The following is a 21,367-nucleotide window of genomic DNA, read 5'->3' on the forward strand; positions in this document are numbered from 1 at the left end:
AAGTCTGATGAGGGGAACCACCATGACAGAAAATGGGATGGAGATAGAGAATGGAAGGCGAACTTTCAGAATGTGACGAAAATCTACCACTCACAAAAGGAGATAGGGAATGATGGAAAACCAAGGGCAAAGTGCTTTGGATAACATTGGAATCCCAAGAAAACCAGCAAGATCATTTGGGGAGACCTTATCCTCAATTCTGTGGGATATAGTGGGAGAATGAGTTCTAATTGAAGAAACATTTCACACAGGAAAAAAAAAAAACCTATGTCAATACCACCAACCAAGCTCGGTGATTGTCTATGAGTAGTTTTTCTTTTAAAAAAGGAACCAAATACAATATGATATTGTTCACTAACTTGGGTAAAGTTCACACCATACTACTGGGTTATGGGGGCTGTGGCATCAGTGCAAAGGGCCCCAAGCTCAAAAACCGGACATCACTAGGTGTCCATACCAAAGTAAGCCAAAGTTTGTCTCAGACTAAGACAAACCATCCAAAAAAGGGGTTCAGGTAACAACAGGGAACCATAACTATGAGTGTCATCATTGTAAAATAATCAAATGAGCTTCATTCTCTTTTCTGAAGAGTAGCTGAATACCATGCAGTGAAAATGTCATTGAAAATGACTATAGCATGATCTGCCCCCCCACCCCATTAAGGTCAAGTGCATGGTAAGAATGGGTGTAGAAAACAATAAAAAATAATTTTACCACTATAATTTCTTAAAGAGACATTGCTACATTCTCACTCATGCCATTGGATTCCAAATTTCTTATCCAATCATTTCATCAAGGCATTTTGCTAAGCTATTTGGAAAAGAAATATGCATAAATTTGGGGTGACAGAGGTAAACAAAAAGAGGGAAGGACAAAGAAAAGGCTATGCCTTACAAGATGGTTAGTGGTTAACAAACTGAAAGCTGCCTTATAAATGATACTGTATATGTCTGGGGAAAATGAGCACTACCTGCCAACTAGAGATAATGAAAATACCTGAAAGATGAAACACATGAGAAAGGATGGGAAATGTTGACAAAAACAAATACATGTCTCTAGAAAACCCAGAAGTCTGGAGGCATGCACTAAGCCTCTCATGTGACTTAGGGAAGGAATATAAGCTGCATTGTGGTAGATTGCGAGAGAAACAGTCAACACAATTTGTATCTAAAGTTTATTTAGACACAATACACATATGGGCACAAAGTATTTCACAACATGAACAAAATGTATTTTTCTTCACATAAGAGGATTACAGATTTTTTTCCTGTATTTTCTAATATTCCCTTTATGAACAAAGACAAAGATGTTGAAGGAAAATCATTTTGTGGTTTCTTATTTCTAGCATTTAGACTAAGCTCTAGCTAAGTGAAATCTGTGGGGTTTTTTTTCACAGCTTCCAACATAATTGGTCAATTATGAAAAAACTTTACAGAGAAGGTCAATTTACCCTTGTAACCCTTGGATGCATTTTACAGCTAATTAATCTTGGTGGGCATTAGTTCAAAGCAGAACTTTTAGTATCTTTTTCATAGCTATAGATGATATCTGCTTTCCCTGAAAAGCCTTTCAACAAGAATCGTGCATACTTTACTTTATAGTGGGATGTAAAGAAAAACATTACTGGACTGGGAAGGTGGCTCAGTGGTACAGTGCTTACCTAGCATGCATGAAGCCCCAGATTCAATTTCTTAGTACTACAGAAACAGAAAAAGCTGGAAGTGGTGCTGTGGCTCAAGTGGTAGAGTGCTAGCTTGAACAAAAGAAGCTCAGCAACAGTCCCCAGGCCTTGAGTTCAAGACCCATAGCTGGCAAAAAGAAAAAGAAAAGAAAAAAGAAAAACATGACTTCACTGAAACTAGATTCACGTATGGCTATTGTGAGAGCTGAAAATCTAAGAATAAATCTCTGCAGATCCAGGGGTAGTAGATCTCATCCTAATATGTCACCTAGTAGACATGCTAGGATTCTCTTGGTGCGCTTAGATTTTATTGATGTAAAATAATACAGTATCTACCCAAGTTGTGGGACATTAACCTAATCCACACTTCCCCCACCAGTACTGATTCTTCTATTTTCAGCTTCATTTCTTTAACATTTACATCCATTATTAATCAGCATCAGCTGAACTTTGAGAGACCCTGAAGAAGGATGATGAAGAGCAGACCAACAAACCCATAGAATATCACAGCAATCCTAACTGCGCTGGGTATATGTGATCCTACAATCTTGTCAAATTCTGTCCTTTAACTAGACTACTAGAGGAAAGTGTTCTGCTATCAACTAATTTCTTCCTTCAAAGTGGGGGGAAAAAAAGATTCCCTTTTCCTGGGCAGATTCTATCATCAACTAGATACATGATGATGAGGAGAGCCAGGACAGGAATTCAGTTTTCTCTAGCTCTATGAGATGTGTGCCATATTTTGTTTAATCTATTGCTATGCTTAAAAAGCCTATCCTAGTTCCAGAAGAAAGTACTGACACTAGATCCTTCTTCAGCTCTACACATGTTCTATACTCGTGTATTTCTGGCCATATTTGAGGTCTTAATAGACTAATTTTTCCAGGATTTTGGATTTTATAGGCCAGTTAAGTTATATATGCATTTCAGGAAATGGACTTAGGGTTGTCAAGTTTAGGACTTTAACTATGCATTTTGAATACCAGTAATTTCAAAAGAGCAAGCCAGAATTTCTCAAGAAACAAATGCTGTCTACATATACAAACCATATCATGGGCACAACTGGTTCGAGTTGCCATTTCCTCTGTGGCTCTGCTCTCAGGCATACTGGTTCTTTGCAGGTCTCTAGCCCACTCAGCTACTTTTCTTGGATTCTTTCTTTCACACACATAAACTCTCTAGCCCGCCCTCTCTCTCTCTCTCTCTCTCTCTCTCTCTCTCTCTCTCTCTCTCTCTCTCTCTCTCTCTCTCTCTCTCTCTCTCTCTCTCTCTCTCTCTCTTTCTCTCTCTCTCTCTCTCTCTCTCTCTCTCTGTCCCTCTCTGTCTCCCTCTCTCCCTCTCCTTCTCCCTTTCCCTTTCTCAAACCATTTTAAAATAGTTGTACAAAGGAATTACTTTTGGGGCTGGGAGTTTGGCCTAGTGGTAGAGTACTTGCCTAGCATGCATGAAGACCCGGGTTCAATTCCTCGGTACTACATACATAGAAAAAAAGCTGGAAATGGTGCTGTGCCTCAAGTGGTAGAGCTCTAACCTTGAGAAAAGCCCAAGGACAGTGCTCATGCCCTGAGTTCAAGCCCCACAACTGGCAAAAAAAAACCCAACAACAACAAAGGAATAACTTTTAGCAAAGCAGTATAATACATATTAATCAGTGTCACCCCCTTTCAATGAGCTCCCCCATCCCTTCCCCTCCACTTCTTCACTCACTTTCTTGATTTTGTAGGATATACATTGAAATACTGACTGCACTCTCCCCCTCTCCTTTCCTCCTCATTTGTCTGTGCTGCTCCCCCTTGACCCCATTTCGCCCCTTTCAAGTAGTCATTTCCTGGTGTTGGTTTTGTGGAACTCTTACTTTGTCTTTCTAAGGAATTACACTATTTGGATTTTCTCTTGGATCTACTGTATTTCAGTTAACGAATTTGTGTACACGCTAAGCTTACTTTATAGGAAATAGTTTGGGCAACAGCACTATACTTGTATACTCCCCAGTGTATTTACTTACAAGTTTGTAAGCTAATTCTGGCCTCAACATAGGAAGGAATACATGCAACCTCTGTCTCTTTGAGCCTGACTTACTTCACTTAATGTAATTTTTTCAGATTTTCCCATTTCTTTACAAATGATAAAATATCATTTTTTTCTAATGGATGAGTAAAAATTCATTGTGTGTATATGTCACATTTTCTTGATATATTCATTCATTGAGGGTCATCTGGGCTGATTCTATACCTTGGCTATGGTGAATTGTGAAGCAGTGAATGCTATTGTGCCGGTAGCTTTACTTTAGCCTTATTTTGTCTTGCTCTCTGGATCATGCTGATACCTATTATCTTCTGGGTGTCTGACCAGAGAATCAGGGAAATATTCTAACCCGGAGACATTTAAGAAAACTTAAAAACAATTACTATTCCCATGAATAATACAGAAGAAAACCACAATTGGTTCTATATTGTATATCTAATATTCAGGGCATTCTTACCTGCAATGCTTTGCCTGAAGGCACATGACACAGGGTCAAACTACATGCTGGATACTGAAGTATTTGTGAATGGATTAAATGAGCATCTCTTATACAGTGTTTGCTATGAGAGACCTGAATTTGAACCAGAGAAACTTGTTTGCTTTATCTGAATATGAAAGACTATATATAAGTTAAATAACTTTGTCCCATTTCCAACAACTTTCACACAAGTTGACATTCCATCATAGCAATTATGTTGACTTTTCTGCTTGGGTTATTTACTCTGCCCTTCATTGTTTTTCTCTCTTATTTTTATCTTTTATTATAAGCTTCTCAAAGCTGTTTCAAACTGCTTTTCAAGAAGATGTGAGATGAAAATAAACAAATAAGAGCCCAATAATTCAAGAGCTCACCTGTTCCTGAAATAAAACGCTGGCATTTCAAATGTTCCTTATTGTAAAGGTTAGGTGATTAAATATATTCCTTTTCTGCTACCTCAGATTATTCAAATAAACATCAACCACATGCAAACCACACAAATACGTCAGTCTTCTGAATGGAGGTAGTTTGAAGGGACGGGTAGATATTTGAAATCAAGAGAAAGGAAAACACACATATAGCAATGTAGTTCAAAAACAAACAGCCTTAAGAAAACCACACATGTACATATGCTTATTACATGCCCTTTCAAAATACCAAGAAAATCTAGCTGTTAGCTAGGTTCTTTCCAAAGATTTTGGAAAAACATCATGACTTATTTTTCCAAGAAACTTATGTAGGTCTACTCTCTCTAGTTCGAAAAATAATAGTTAAAATATACTCAATATCAATGAACGTTGAAATTCTGTGTTACTTTTTATTAAAGAGGTTTTTCCACACAAAACATTCAGAGTCTAGTGATCCCTAGTTGGTTTAATTACTCATGTAAGATATATCAACTGTAGTGTTTGGTAGAGCTCTATCATCCTAGAGTAGGTCCAGACAAGAAAGTTCCCATCTTAAATAAAATAAGACAAATCATCTTATTTTATCCAATAGTTCATCTCCCCAAACATGTTAGAATCTTCCCCAGCAGAAAGCCTCTTAGTGTCCTTGGTAGCATCATCCTCTCAAGCATGTAATCAATAAACTATATAGGGTAAGCTGAAGGACTTGCCAAGAAGCAGTGATGGCTAAACACCTGCAACCTTGGAAGGGGCACTCACTGGTGGGGAGTTCAACTGAAGAAGAGTCAAGTGGCAAGGGAGAGAGGTTAACAGCTCTGAGGAAGAAAGGGACCTGAACCCTGGGATGCTTAAACTACAAGAGACTTACTACTTCCTACGTAGCAGAAAGCCATCTCTCTGTCACCTCTCCAACTGCACCGATTGCCAATATCTTTGTCACCAGAATCACAGAGCACACACAATCCGTATGCAGAACATTTCTGTAAAATACCCAGGACTCCTGAACTCACAGTGCTGCGGAGGGCAGGGGACACACCACTTCCACACACATAATGTGCAATCCGTGTAATCTCAGAGGATAAAAACCTCTGCTAAAAGGCTTAATAGGAGCACAAAAGCACATTTTCAACACAGGTGGGAAAATAAAGGCACTTCCTCTTCTGAGGAGGTGAAAAGAAATGCTGGCACGGAGCCCGGCATCTTACTTGGAAGGCACAGAGATGCTGGACTCAGATGAGTAGGGAAAAACCATCCCCAGGCAGGAGTGACAGTCTCTTTTTACCATGGAGACACCTGGGCCTTCTTGAATAAACCAGCGGGTGTTTTAGTAGAAAGCAGGTGAGAGCAGGGGTCCTGGCATTAGGCCTGATGTTGACTTCCAGCTTCAGAATTCACTACAGGACTCTCACTAATCAGTAAGCTCCTCCTCACCTATAAAAAGGGAGATTCAGGATGATGGTGGATATGAATGGCCTTCTTAGTCTTGACAACCAACTGATAAAGTACAATGACTATGCCTATTAGAACTATGCAAATAACGCCATATCCTACCACTCTCTTCTTACTCTCCATGCAGAAGACATGGATATAGCAACTGCACGTATAGCCAGACCCCATTTGAAAGCATCTGGGACCAGAACAAACACATCTTTTTTGTTTTGCTGTATGGAAACTCTGAGAGTAGCTTTAGCTCAGTTCTGGAGACTGAAAATCCAACATTTGGAAGTCCCATCTGTTTGGCTTCTAGTGAAGGCCTTCTGGTTGTGTAACAAGGCAGTGAATGGTAACACGAGGCACAGGCATGATTAAGAGCAGCAATCCGAAATTACAGATAAGATCACATGGCAGGAGAGAAGGTAAGAGGAGGCAGGCTTAATCTTTCATAACAACTGACTATCATGGAAGCTAATTCAGTCTTGCAGGCCTTAACTAATTCCAGGAGACAGCATCAATGCTTTCACCAGGAAGTCAAAACCCAGTAACTTGCTGTTGAGTCTCTTACAGGTCCCATCACCATTCAATTGTGTTACACTGGTGACCAAGCTTCAAGTATATGAATCTAGGGGCAAACTATACAAACCATAGAATCCTCAACAATATTCTTATTCATTTGCAAATTGGGAAGCAATGAATGTTACACAGATTTGAAAGGGAATGACTTTATAAAACGCCAAAATCTAGCCTAGGGATGTAGAAGAAATGTGATTTTTTTTTGGTAAGGGATTACATATGAACATGAATTTGCTCTGCTCTGGGTAACAAGTTACTGCTGCAAGAATACATAATTCGATTTTATGGATATTCCCCTAATTTCCTTACTGCTTTTCTCCCTTAACCTCTTTGTTTCAAAAATTTTCAAAGGCAAATCGGCGGCACCAACGTTTTATTGTAAACCTGCTAATGTTTTAGGAACGAAGTCCAGTCCCATCCAGTAAAAGGAGTGCTGGAAGGGGTGATACATTGTATTCATAAACTGATACATTGAAATGAAATCCTTTTGTACAATTACTAATTAATTACTATTAATTATTAAAAATTTAGGATATGTAAGACTATATTGCCGGCAAATATCATGTAAGCCTTTTACTAATTACAATAAAAAAAAGACTATATTGCCTTATGGTATATACTAGACTTATGTAAATGCAATGAACATCAAAAAAGAAGATGATGTCTCCTCTGTAAAACCACCCTAATCTCTCAGAAATAGCTGAGTTTTTCAAAATAAGGAGAAATTAGTTGTGATTAAAGAAGTCATCACAAACTTCTTAGACACATTCAACTTCCATCTCAGTAAATTAGGACTGACTTGTCCAATGCCACAGAGATAAATTTCTCTGTGGTAGAGTCAGATTTGACTCCAAATCAAGCTTTTATTTAACTATCCTGTGGCTATGCCTTGCTGTTTGTATGCAGATAAGGGTTCACATCAGTGTTCACATCAGATTTGTGGACGCTGCCGGTTTGTGTCTTATATGGAAATCTGTCATACATGGCTCAATCTTCCTCACCACCTTGTACTTTATTCTGAAATGGCTCTGACCAGCTATACAGTTACAATCTGCAGTATCATCCCTGGCAACCCTACTGAATCACTCAGAAGCAAGGAGTGAGAGCCACAGGAATTCTCTCAGCAATCTTCCCAGCATAACACACAAAACCCACAAACAGTCCATAGTGAAAGGTCATAGGATGGATCACTGTCAGCCTTCCCCTCTGTTGAACGACTCTCAAACACATTTTCTAATATTCCTCAGAAAATCCCACCGAATTAAAGCACATTGGTGCTGATCTAGTTAACAATGTTTCTCTGTGATGACCTCCTTTAACTCTTATTTTTATTCTCCATAAAATGCAACCCTATTCACAGTACCATCAAAATTACCTGCACTAGCCTTTTTCCCAAAAAGGGACAGCTATACATGACACTCTATATGATACTTGCATTTCTAACCACTACCCAAGTATTTGTACTACTGGAAATTCTTGGAGTTCCACACTCAGTTGGTAAAAGCATATGATCACTTTTGTTTTGCCTTGAAATCTAGCTTCCCACGCCTTATTGATTTTGGTAAGGTTCTATTTCACCTCACCTTTAAATTTTTAAATCTACTAAAAGGGGCTCTGGTGGTGCACACCTGTAATTGCAGCTACTTGAGATGCATAAGTAAGATAATCACACAGCAAGGTCAGCCTAGACAAAACCCCAGCACTCTACCTGAACAAATAGCTTAATCTGAGATGGTCTAGGTGCATGGCTGAAGTGGTAGAGTACCCATCTACCAAATACAAGGCTCTGAATATAAACTCTAGTATCCAAAAAAATATCAACAGCTCATTTTTCATGAATGTTCAACTATTCCTGCTTTTATTCTCACTGTCACCAGCCTTAGCTGTTGGGAATCCAAGCTTACCACCTTCATTTACCCATCTAACCACAATACAAGTTTTCCTATACTACCTCTACAAACATATTCTTAGTTCAGGTTCCCTAGAAGCAGAGTTACAGTTGGAGATGATCGTGCAACTTTATCACTGAGCTGAACAGAAATCTTATGGCACAGGAAGCAATGGAGCCTGAGTGATATCAGAGCCTCATTCATTCTTGTAGTTAAGGGGCGTTTTGTTATCTTTAAATTACTCATTATGGGCCATGGGCTACCTCCAGGTTGGACAGCATAGCTACACAGACATTTCAGGGTGAAGACAGGTTTCTGGAGAAGAGTAAATCATGACCATGAGCTATTAGCAGCCAACACTCACAGCAGCTGGGGTTTTGGCTATCCTGCCAGAAAAGGAGAACTGGGCAAGTTATCAAATATGATCCTGCTTGTACTGACACCTGCCCATTGGCACAGCTAACAGTGTATGCAGGTGGGTCCAAAAAAAACTGGGGAAAAAAAGCATAGGGTTTTGATAATGAAGCAATTAATTACAATCAGAAATACAATTTATTTTTTAAATTAATTACAGAAAATTGGCTATATGGGCAATGGCTAGTAACCAATACAATAAATGAGGCAATCAGTAATTTGTTATAATGAGAAGTTTCCATAATTCTTTGGGATAATGGCAAAAGATGGTGGTAACAGGACTGTTGGTGATAGGTATGCAGAAGAGAGGTAATCTTAGCCATAATCTCTAAGCAGAGAAACATGGGGGAAGGACTTGGTTTCTCCATTCTCCCTCCAGATCCAGATTTCTGTTGTGCATCTTATTGGCCAAACCTAGGTGGAAACTAGAAAGGAAAGGAAGCCTGGAAAATATGGATTCTTGTGATATGCAGGACAGTAAGAAAAAATAAGAGCCAATAGGCAGGTACTGAGGCAACTATTGTGTTGTATCTTCTCAGTTCTGTTCATACTAAATGAGCTATATGCTTGTTCAAACAGCTATGTGTTACCCACTTTCCCTGCTGTCATATGGAATTAACTAGTTTGGAGACCTATATATCTCTTCAGATTAAAATAGAAGTAATCAAATTTATGCCACATCCCACTTAATGCAATCAAATTTATAGATACCATGTGTTGTTTCTCTGGCTCAGTTCCTAGTTCTCAAGCTATGCAAAAGACCAATCACGCAAGCTATACTCCTCCCGATGCCCATTCCCAGCCTGAAATTAGAACTAGGCAAGGCAATAAGAAAAACTAGGAGCATTTTAAAGGCAGCACAAATAAGTGAATTGCATTTTATTCATAACTTTGGCCCTGGGTAGGATTTGGCTGGACAGGATTTTCTCATCAATTGAGTGTACATTATTTTTCTAACTCATGAGTGGAGATGGAAGAGAAAGAAGGGACAGAAGACACTATGCAAAAAGAAATTTACTCATTCCCTGATTTATGTCATTGTAATGTCATTGTAATGTGATGTGGACATCACTTCTATAGTAATAATAATATAAGTTAATTTTAATTGGTAAATAATACTTAATGCTTGATAGTAATATTTTCAAAACATTAGCCATTACTTGAAGCATTCACCAAGTACTAAATAACCTGAGAGTTAATTACAAGTCCAAGTTTAGTTGGTGCATTTACCTGTGTCTTTAGCTATTATTTCTTGATTATCATCAACACTCGGGAGTTCTCAAGAGACAGTTCAGACAAAATCATCCCAAAGGACTTTACAAAGTGATTACAGGCTTATTAAGAAAGCGAGAAAGACAAACGTTCCAGGTGTTATTTTCTACAACTTGCAAATCACACATCTGGGGGGTGGGGGAAATAAACAACTACCCGCTGGATTGCCGTGAGTGGAATAATTTCCCAGGCATATAAACAGTGCATAGATACCCACCCTGGTTCCACTTGCAAAATAAAGTAATAAGTAATTGAATTCTATATTCTTTTCACACAATCTGTAAGCAGAACCTGGGTAGTACACATCCATAATCCCTTGCTACTTGGAAAGCAAGAGATCACAGTTTGAAGGTTGAGAGTTTGGGGGTTGAGAATATGGTCGGCCCAGGAAAAAAAAGAGGGGACTGTGCGTAACCCAAGTGGGAGAAAGTTTGCTTATCATTCTCTGTGTTCAGTATCTAACAGTGTGAGTAAGGACAGAGGGAAGTCACAACAAAAAGACTGCAAAGTCTGTAACAGAACTGTCAAGAAGACATTTTGGTAAATGATAAAAGCATATGCATAAACAGAAGTAAAATTTTATGTAAGAACAATAGAATGCAATTGTCACAACTTCATTTGTGCTAAAGATGATGACTGAATATTCTTTTTAAATGTTGCATGAAAAGTTTCTGTTCTCAAGAAACTTGTCTATTTGAGGACATGCCATAAAAGCAAATGTGATACAAAGTGCTTATATCCTCTCCAAGCCCATGTTTTAAGTGGTTGCCCCAGCTTCCAAATGAGTCTTGAGATACACCAGAAAAGCATCCATTTTTATATCTGCCGAGATGAGGAATCCAATCTATAATGATAACAAGCAAATTCATTCTCATTGCCGATATGACTGTGGGATGCAATTTATTTGCAGTTATTAACAACTTTGGAGAATCAGAATTCAGATCATTATACCATAAAAAATTCTCCTGATAATCCAAATGAGTCCTAATGAATTATGCTGGCTTGCCAAGAAGTTTCAGAAAAATTAACAATTAAGCCAGCTGATTTTTTCCAAGAGGAGAACAATATGTCATTAACTTCAATAGAATAAGACTGATGAAAATAACACAATGTATTAACATGATACTTTTGATGAATTTTGTATTCCTTAGGTATTTTTCCCCTGAAGGAAAATTGTAAAATATATCAGCATTTTTTTTGTGGGTCATAGGACTTGAACTCTGCCTGGGCACTGTCCCTGAGTTCTTTAGCTCAAGGCTACCATCCTAACCCTTGAGCCACAGCCCCACTCCCCATTTTCTAGAGGTTAATTGGAGATAAGAGTCTCAGGTCCTCCAGGATATAGAAACAAAAGCCATATAATGAGTGATTGTTGGCCTTAATGTACTACGTTATCTCTCATTTCTTTTGCTGTCCCTTGGTTATTTCACATTGTTATAGTATTTCACCATGTTATTTGATATATTGTATATATGTGTATTTGATCATTTGAAATTGGATAGAGAAGGGGGAAAAGGAGGAGGAAAATGGGGACCAAGACATGAGAAACGGTATCAATGTTTGCAAAGCAATGCGCCTTTTATCTGGTGAATATAATGTAACCCTTCTATTAATTACAATAAAAATATATGGAAAATAAAAGTCTCAGGTCCTTTTGTGCCCAGGCTGGCTTTGAACCTTGATCAGAGCAGATCTCAGCCTCCTAAGTAGCTAGGATTACAGGCGTGAGCCATGATGCCCATTATATCAAGCATTTTTTTAATCCATGTAATATTTGTTTTTGCCATAAATGAATGTCAAAACACGGGATAAAATATCTCATCTGTTTAGCAAGAATTTTTCTAGGAAAAACATTTTCTCTTATCCAGTAAATCTAGGTGGTTTGTAAATATGCACTTATGGAGAGGGAAAAATAAACAAGTGTTAATGGTTTTTGTTTGTTTTTACAAACTAGAGATAATGTCAAAAGGACACAGGCATCAACTTTAGTTAGTTAGTTAGTTGGTTGTTACCTGGTATAATGTATATATATTTATTTGTTTATTTGAAATAGGAAAGGGAAGGGGGAAAACAAGGTGATTGGGAGGAGGTGGGGGGAAAATGGGGATAAAAACATGAGAAAGGGTATCAATGTATGAGAAGTAGTGCACCTACTACCAGGTGAATTTAACTGTAACCCCTCTATACATTACACTGAAAAAAATTAAAATTTAATTAAAAAAAAGTTCCAGGGACTTTGATACCTGGGCTGGCTTTGAACCACAATCCTCATCTCAGTGTTCTGAATACCTAGGATTACAGGCAGAGCCATCAGTACTAGGCAAGGCATCAACTTTAAAGAGACTCTAATAGCCAAATATGTAAAGTTTAAGCAACAAAATAATGTTAGATTCTAAACCAAAGAATGTACTAAAATTAATGATTGAATAAATAACTTTTTTCTAGATAATTCCAAAGAAGTTTTATATGTGTGTATGTGTATGTGTGTGTATAAATGTATAATATACTAAAGTCAAATAATGACATATTTATACAATATTTTTTTTTGGAGATATACATACCAACCCATTTTAGCAAGGTGGAGTTTAGTTGCTTTCCTTGTCAATATAGGTTAGATTTAATTATAACATCCAAAGACTAGAGTTTAGGAATGGGCAATACTATCATTTCCCAATAGAAAGTCCAAAAGAGATTACCTTATAAAGATAATCTAGGATGACATTACCTTTGAGAAGTCATGTAGCTAACAAATGTCTTACATCCACAGGGTTAAGAAGGATACCACGTTAATCCTGTGTTCGAACATAAAACCCACAGCCCTTTCTAATCCTGAGAATAATGTAAGACACATCTGCCTGACAATACCTTTAAGTTGCCAATACAACACACACACACACACACACACACACACACACACACACACACACACACACACACTGACTTTCATTTGGAGAACAAATGATTGAATGTATTACTGTAATCTAGATTGAGTACTGGACTAGAAAATAAAAACTAATCAAAACCCTTTGAAATTCAAGTAAAACCTTTAGTGTAATTAAGCTGTGTACCCTTGCTATACTTTAATTTTTTCATATGGAACATGAATATTAGATAATGTTAATGTAGAAAGATCTGGAGATAATAAAGAATTTAATCATATTCTTCCATTTTTCTGTGACTTGAAAGTTATCTCCAGAGGAAAAGGTTTTAATTGCTCAGAACCAAAATTTAAAAAACACAACATATGGACCAAGTGAATGTCTTCACAGAGGTCATTTAAAAGAAAGTCGGGGATTGGCAATATGACTGAAAAGAAGCAACCAGCACTTAACCGCTCAATGAACCAGAGCAACACGTACATAGCTGAATGGAACCCATGGGGACAAACATTACAAACTGAATTCACTAGAAGTGCAAAAAGCTTTTCATTCAATCATATAGATTCTAGGCAAAGTGTTTTAAACCACATCTGACCATGTTAAAGTACATATTATACTATGATTGTGTTACTCATGATCTCCAAAAGGCTGACACCAAGATGGGATGAGACGTGAAAAAGATTTTGAATGAAGGAGATTCCTAGAAGGTAAGCCAAAGAGTTTTCTGATTGCGTTGTTAAGGCGGAAGAAGAAGGGAGAAAGAGAAAAATGGAGTGAAATGACCCTTAGACTACAATGAGTTTTTGCAGAATCACTGAGAAGCCTCATCCTGAAGGTCCCCTGTAGATGAGTTACACATCCCTCAGGAATCACTATCTGAGCAGCAGCATCACTGTCCTCAGTCATTAACTAAATGAACAATCCGTGGACCTTCAGCTGAGATCACTCAGGCCTTGCCTGAAGGGCAGTAATGAATCCCTGGACTTTCTAGTCACTCAGTCTCTTCAGATTTATTTGGTTTAGATGCTGCACACACATGACTGTTATATAGTAAGACACTATTCATTCACTTGCCACATGAGTGTCAGATCTTTCTCTTTGGCCACCACAGCAGATCAAGAAACTAGTCACCGGAGTTGAACGAAACACCTTAATGCAAAGCATAGGTCATGGCAACCTAAACTGTCAGCAAAGGGAGATGATAGAATTTGGATACATTTTAATTAACAGGAAAGAGGATATTTGGTAGGCAAATTCTCTCTTCCTTCTGCTTTTTTCCTCCCTTCTCTGGACCATTCTGAGACTTTGTTTTCTAGACAGACCATTGTAATGTCCTTCATGTTGAATCAACACAGCTGCCAAGAAAGGGTTCAAATTTATTTGACTACTCATGAGACCCTAGCCAGTGTGGAATCCATTCCTTCACAAAACTGCCCATTTTCCCTGGCCTTATTTCCATTTCCCTCTTCTCTCACCTTTCTGGATTTTCACCTCTCATATAAAGCATCTATATTTTAATTGTTGCTTTAGTTTCTATTAAGGAGAACATGGGCTAAAAACACATTAAACAGATTAAGGTTGAAGACTGTTCCTCTTAACATATACAGGAAAAAAAAAGATGATTTACTAAGTACTTTTAAACCTCATTAAGTGAGTAAAAGACTTTTTAATGTGATGAAAGATACAACCGAAAAACATATAATCCCTTAAATGGGGGAAATATTAGAAATAGTTCCTTTCAAATCAGTTATAAAGCAAGGATGCAAAATCAGTCATGAATACTAATTGTGCAGAAAATAGTTTAGACAAACTCACTAGTACAGTGTAAGGTCTTAGGTTTTCTCTCCAGCACTTCAACTAGTTAATTACTTAATCAATTAATTAAAATAGTCATTGGCTAGTGTGATTGTGTTCGTATTAAGAATTGTTACATATTAAGGATTAAGAAAAAGTAGCAAGGCTGATGCTATATTTGCTAGCCTAGCAACAGAGAAGTGCATTGAACCTTTACATAGGCTGAAAGAGCAAAGTACCTACAAAGTAGAGATCTTCAAAACAGGGCTTTCAGTAGAAAGGCTATAACCAACTGGAAAACATAGTAGTCATTGATTTTTGACCATCTTGAAAGTTCTTTCTAATATATCTGTCATTGGTTGACTACTGTCTACAATATTCAAGGCCCCCTAAACCTCTGAACATGACATTATTTGAAAGTCAGATCTTTGAAAATATGATGAAGGTATGAATTGAAATCAGATCATACTGGATTAGTCTGTGCTAAGACCAACAAGGGACCAGAAAGAACATACAAAAACACAGGATTGGCTCATGCCAATAATCCTAGCTACTCAGGAGACTGAGATCTGAGGATCAAGATTCAAAGCCAGCCCCGGCACAAAAGAACCTGAGACTCTTATCTCCAATTAACATCTAGAAAGTGGGAAGTGGGGCTTGGCTTAAGGGTAGGGAGGTAGCCTTGAGCTGAAGAGCTCAGGAACAACACCCAGGCCAAGCTCAAGCCCCATGACCCACCAAAAAAAAACAAAAAAAAAAAAAAACCCAGGGAATAAGTCATGAGAAAATTGAAGGCAGTTATTGGAATTATATTTCCACAACCAAGAAACACACCTGGGATCACCAGAATCTGGTAGCAGCAGAGATGAATTCTGAGTATCTTTGGAATGAGTATATACCTGCTTCTCATGGATTTCAGAACTGTGAGAGAAATGTTTTGGTTTGCTAAGTCACCACATTTGTGGGAGCCTTAGAAAACTAATATAATTCATAATGTTGAAGGGAAAAATTCATTTTTCTTCCTTCCTTCCTTGACCATGTTGTAGCAGAAAAGAAATGGGAACATGAACAAAAGTTGACTCTCCAACAAAAACAGTTTATACAACTCTACCTTGAACTGCAGGAAAATTATGTGTAAAATTCTGGCCTACTCTCAGAAGATAGCGACACAATCCAACTAACTTGTTAAATACAAGGACATGATATTTACCATATCCAAAAGAATTCAGTCCAGGTCTTACCATTTCTATACAAATTATACAATATCATTTTTTCATGAATAAGTAAAATTTTTAATGGATGCATAAAATTCCATTATGTGTAAACATACATACATACATATGTGTGTGTATAGATAGATAGATAGATAGATAGATAGATAGATAAATATACATATATATGTGTTTGTGTGTATATTTTTTGCCAGTTCTAGAACTTGAACTCAGGGCTTGAGTGCTGTCCTTGGGCTTTCTCAAAGCTAAAGCTTTACCATTTTAGCTTCAGCACCACTTCCAGCTTTTTCTACGTATGTGGTACTGAGGAATTGAACCCATTGTGCACTAAGCTAGCACTCTACCACTAGGCCAAAATCCTGGCCCCTTGTGTGTGTATTTATATGTGTATATATACACACATTTCTTGATCCATTCATCCATCGAGGGACATTTGGGCTGATCGCATACCTTGGCTACGATGAATATTGCTGCAATGAATATGGTTGTGCTAATGGCTTTACTGTAATCATTTGGATAAGTGCTCAGGAGTGGAACTGTTGAATCATAGGGTAATTCTATGTTTACTTTTTTGAGAAACCTCCATATTGTTTTCCAGAGTGGTAGGGTAACATTTACACCAAAGTTACATAAAGTGAAATAAGCCAGGCCAAGGGAAACAAAGGAAGCATGTATTCTTTTATACGTGGAAGCTAGATTTAGCTTTTAAACGTATAACTAAATATACTAGGTGGTATGCAAGTGTATATAAATGTATTAACTGAACTATGGTAGATTCAAGGGAGAGCTCAAATAGTGTAACTTTTTAGAAAGGCAAAGTCAAAGTTCAACAAAATCAACAACTGGAAATGGGTTCATGGAAGGGGGTCTCGGGGAGTTGGGTAGACAAATGAAGAGGAGAAGAGGGGGAAAATGCACTCAAGAATTAATGTATATCCTATGAAATTAAGAATGAGGGAAGGAGTAGATGGGGGAATAGGTGAGAAGTTGAAAGGGGAAACATTGATTAAGATACATTTGCATGCAAAAGCTGCTTTGCTAAATGGAAATTCCTTTGTACAACTACTTAAAAACAAGCAATTACATAAAATGGAAAGAATTCAGTTCAGTTATCTATCATAACATGCACACATTGCTTAATGTCTGTTGCTGGTCAATAATTCAGGCTAAACAAATGAGCACGACATACATAATCATCCCAATAATAACAATAACCTAGCCCTGAGAGTTTCATAATATGAGGTGACTAATGGCAGTGTTAGTAACAAGTTGGAGGACTCAAATACAGCAGTCCACCATGTACATCCACTATCAGGATGATCTAGCTATTTTATAACTGAGCAAAATGAATGACACATTAAGTATTCAGTATTTACCATAGTCTAAAAGGTGGTAGGGTGCAAGGGTAGCAAGTGAATTTCCAAAAATGTAAAATAAAGTCTAAGCTGTAATAAAGCAGTTGAAAGAACAGAAAGGAAGAAAGCCTTTCCCTACATTAAAAGAAAATAATAGCTAGACTTTTTTTACATATACATATATATGTATACATCTATGTGTATATATATATATATATATAGCAAAACAAATACTTATACAAGTAGAAGAGAAAGATGACCAAAAAAAAAAGGTTTGCAGATGCAAGGAAATAAAGCATGGATTGAAGTTTATAAAGAGATCTAGTACCAATACAGAGCTGGCGAAGTACAGAAGAGATACCACTGAAGCCCATTACAGTGGTAGAAGATGATTGGCACTAACCTGACAAAATTAAATGAAAGAAAGGAATGCAGTCAGATAAGATTAAGCCTAAGAACACAAACCATGCAGCCCCTGAGGCCAAATCAAATCAAGGTCAAATCAAGCAGTTGATACAAAAGTACAAAAAAAAAATTACCTAAGCAAGCTAGAAAATAGTAGGGTAGGAATACAGATAAAATAATACTTGACTTTTCTGAGGAAAGCAAAAGAATTTACTGATTTCTTTTTTTCTTTATTTCCTGTTAGTCTGTGCTGTTTTTCCTGGGGGAAAAAGCCAGCAGCATCAGAAAAGGATATTTCTACTTAATGAATTATTTTCCTTCACTTGATTTCAGGATTCAGTTGCTTGAATTCTTCTGTGAGGATTCTATAAAGTAAAACTCAGGAAAGATAGTATGCTAAAGTTACAGCAACTCTTCACTTTAGAAAATTCCCTTGTGTGGGCTGGGAGTTTGGCCTAGTGGTAGAGTGCTTGCCTAGCATGCACGAAGACCCGGGATCAATTCCTCAGTACCACGTACATAGAAAAAGGTGGAAATGGTGCTATGGCTCAAGTGGTAGAGCTCTAGCCTTGAAGAAGTCCAAGGACAGTGCTCAGGCCCTTGAATTCAAGCCCCATGACTGGCAGAAAAATAAAGAAAAAAGAAAATTCCCTTGTGACAAAGAAATACTAAGTGACCACAACTTTAACTTTGACAAGGCACACAGAAAAGAATAATAATAATTGGGGGGAAAAAAGCTTTCATTTGCTTTGAACATTAAAGATTGTCTTCAGTTGTCAGAAATGAAGTAATCTTCACCCACAACCTCAGACAAAGTAAAATTGGGAAGACGTGGGGGGAGTTGGAAGAGATGCCAAATAGTTCCTAAAGGGAGAAAAATTTAACCCTGAATAGTAAAATATTTACTTACCAGTTTCTAGTTATTTTGGTAGTTACTATTTCAGAGTTGCTATCATCTAAATAATTAACCATTCTCATACAGCAAAACAGAAAGTAAAGAGATACTCGCTTTCCAATCTCATACATGTTCCATAAAAATGTTCAGATTATTAAATATTCATAACGTTCTTAAAATGCATTTTCCAATGAGAAACTTTAGGCTTACATGGCTAGTAAGTGCATATTCTTGAGTTAGAAAATGTAAATAACAACTTAGAAATTAAATTTCAGATTCTTACTTCTGTTTCCAAAACCTGAAATACTTAACTTCCTTCTGAAATAAGAACAACCAATCCAGAACCTCAACTTAATTGTGTGGTTTAAATTAGCTTTACCTTTTATAATGTACAAGCAATGCACTGACTACTGACTTTATAAAATGTGCTAAGACCTGATGATTCTGCTTGTAAGCCAGTCTGGGCAGAAGTCTGTGAGAGACTCTTATGTGCAATTAACCACTCAAAAAACTGGAAGTACAGCTTTGGTTCAAAATGGTACAGTGCTAGCCTTGAGAAAAAGAGCTCAGGGACAGCACCCAGGCCCTGAGTTCAGCCCCATGACTGACAAAAAAAAAATTAAATAGGTAATAAAATATACCACTTGGTTCCAACAACGCAGGACGTAGTAAGGCAATTGTGAGGCTGCTTAAGTAAGAAGAGACAAAAGCAGAATTCCATAGGAAAAGAATACAAGAATTAGCAAGAATGAATCAAATGTGGGATGCCTATAAAATTCCAAAAGACAGTCTACAAAGTCAGCAGAAAATAGGGATGTAAGAGACACAGAGACATGACCTACTTGAGGGCAGAGTAGGGAAACATAGTATGCCTCAAAAGGAAAATACAAAGAAAGAATTTTCAACTGAATAGGAAGTACCTTAAGAAAAATTATTCTAAAAAGATAACTCTAAATGAAAGCAACTGCTTCAAAAACAAAAAAAATGTGCTCAGGAAAGGAAATGACCAAAAGTAGAAAAATACAAACTATGTATGTTCTTGATATTCAATCAACTTTTCTCTAGTCTCTTCTCTAGAATTCCCAGGAAAGACAAAAACATGGTAAAAAGAAAGAGGTCAAAAGCACTTCAAACAATTTTCAGAACTTAGATCATACAACACTAAAAGCACAAGTACATACATGAAATAGAAATACAAATTTACAAAATACACCTAGGATATAAGGGTTTTTTTGTATGTATAGAATAGAAACCCAACTGAAAATGAAAAATTAGTTTGGAAGATCTCGTTCCTCTCATATTTGAAGAGTAACTAAAAGATCAGAAAACATAAACTAGTAGATATACTTATGGAAATGTACCCCCTCCTTCCTTTCCAATGTGAAAGAAAATTCTTCTCTTTGTTTATAATTCCTTGAAATACTTCAGGTACATTAGAAGCTAAACCTAAATATTTGATGCCACTAGTCATTTTCTGATGACTCCCAATTCTAAGATGGAAGCATATTTAGATAAATTATTAAAAATGAAGTATTTGAGAATTTAGAATTCTGTTGGAAGCAATAACAGCACCAATTTAAAATTTTAAAAAATCCAGGATCTCAGAACGGAGGAAATAGAAAAACCTCCCATGCTCCTGGATTGGAAGAATCAACATTGTGAAAATGACAATCTTGCCAAAGGCTATCTACAAATTCAATGCAATACCCATCAATATCTCAATGTCATTCTTCAAAGAAATAGAAGAGGCAATCCAAAATTTCATAAGGAATAATAAAAGACCCCGTGTTGCAAAAACACTTCTTAGCAGAAAGAACAGCACAGAAGGAATTTCAATACCAAACTTTAGTCTCTATTACAGAGCTAAAATAATCAAAACAGCTTGGTACTGGCACAAGAACAGGCCTGAAGACCAATGGAATAGAACTGAGGACCCAGATATTAAACCACAGACCTATGGTCACCTAATCTTTGATAAGGAAGACAAAAAAAAATAGAATGGAAGAAAGACAGCCTCTTCAACAAGTGGTGCTGGCAGAACTGGTTAAGCACCTGCAGAAAACTAAAGTTGGATCCTTCTTTGTCACCCTGCACTAGAATTAACTCCAGATGGGTCAAAGATCTCCAGGGAAAAGCCAACACATTGAAAACTTTACAAGAAGGAATAGGAGACACACTAGGCCTCCTTGGCACAGGTCGAAACTTTCTTAGTAAGGACCAAGAACCACAACAAATCAGAGAAAGGCTGGAAAAGTGGGACTGCATTAAACTCTAGAGCTTCTGTATGGCAAAGGACATAGCTAATAAATTAATTAGGAAGGCTGTAGAATGGGAGAAGATCTTCACTAACCGTAGAAAGAACAAAAGCCTCATATCTAAAATATATCAACAGCTCAAAAAATCACTCCAAAATTAATCTCCAAAGTAACAACCATCCCATTAAAAGATGAGCCAAAGACTTACAGAGACTTCTCTGAAGAAGAAATAAGAATGGCCTATAGACACATGAAGAAATGCTCAACATCTCTGGTCATAAAAGAAATGCAAATCAAAACAACTCTAAGATTCCACCTCACTCCAATTAGAATGGCCAGAATCAAGAAATCTAATAACAGATGCTGGAGAGGATGT

This window comes from Megascapheus bottae, chromosome 1 (genome assembly GCF_031878675.1).
Source record: "Megascapheus bottae isolate mThoBot1 chromosome 1, mThoBot2.hap1, whole genome shotgun sequence".
In the NCBI taxonomy this organism is placed as follows: Eukaryota; Metazoa; Chordata; class Mammalia; order Rodentia; family Geomyidae; genus Megascapheus; species Megascapheus bottae.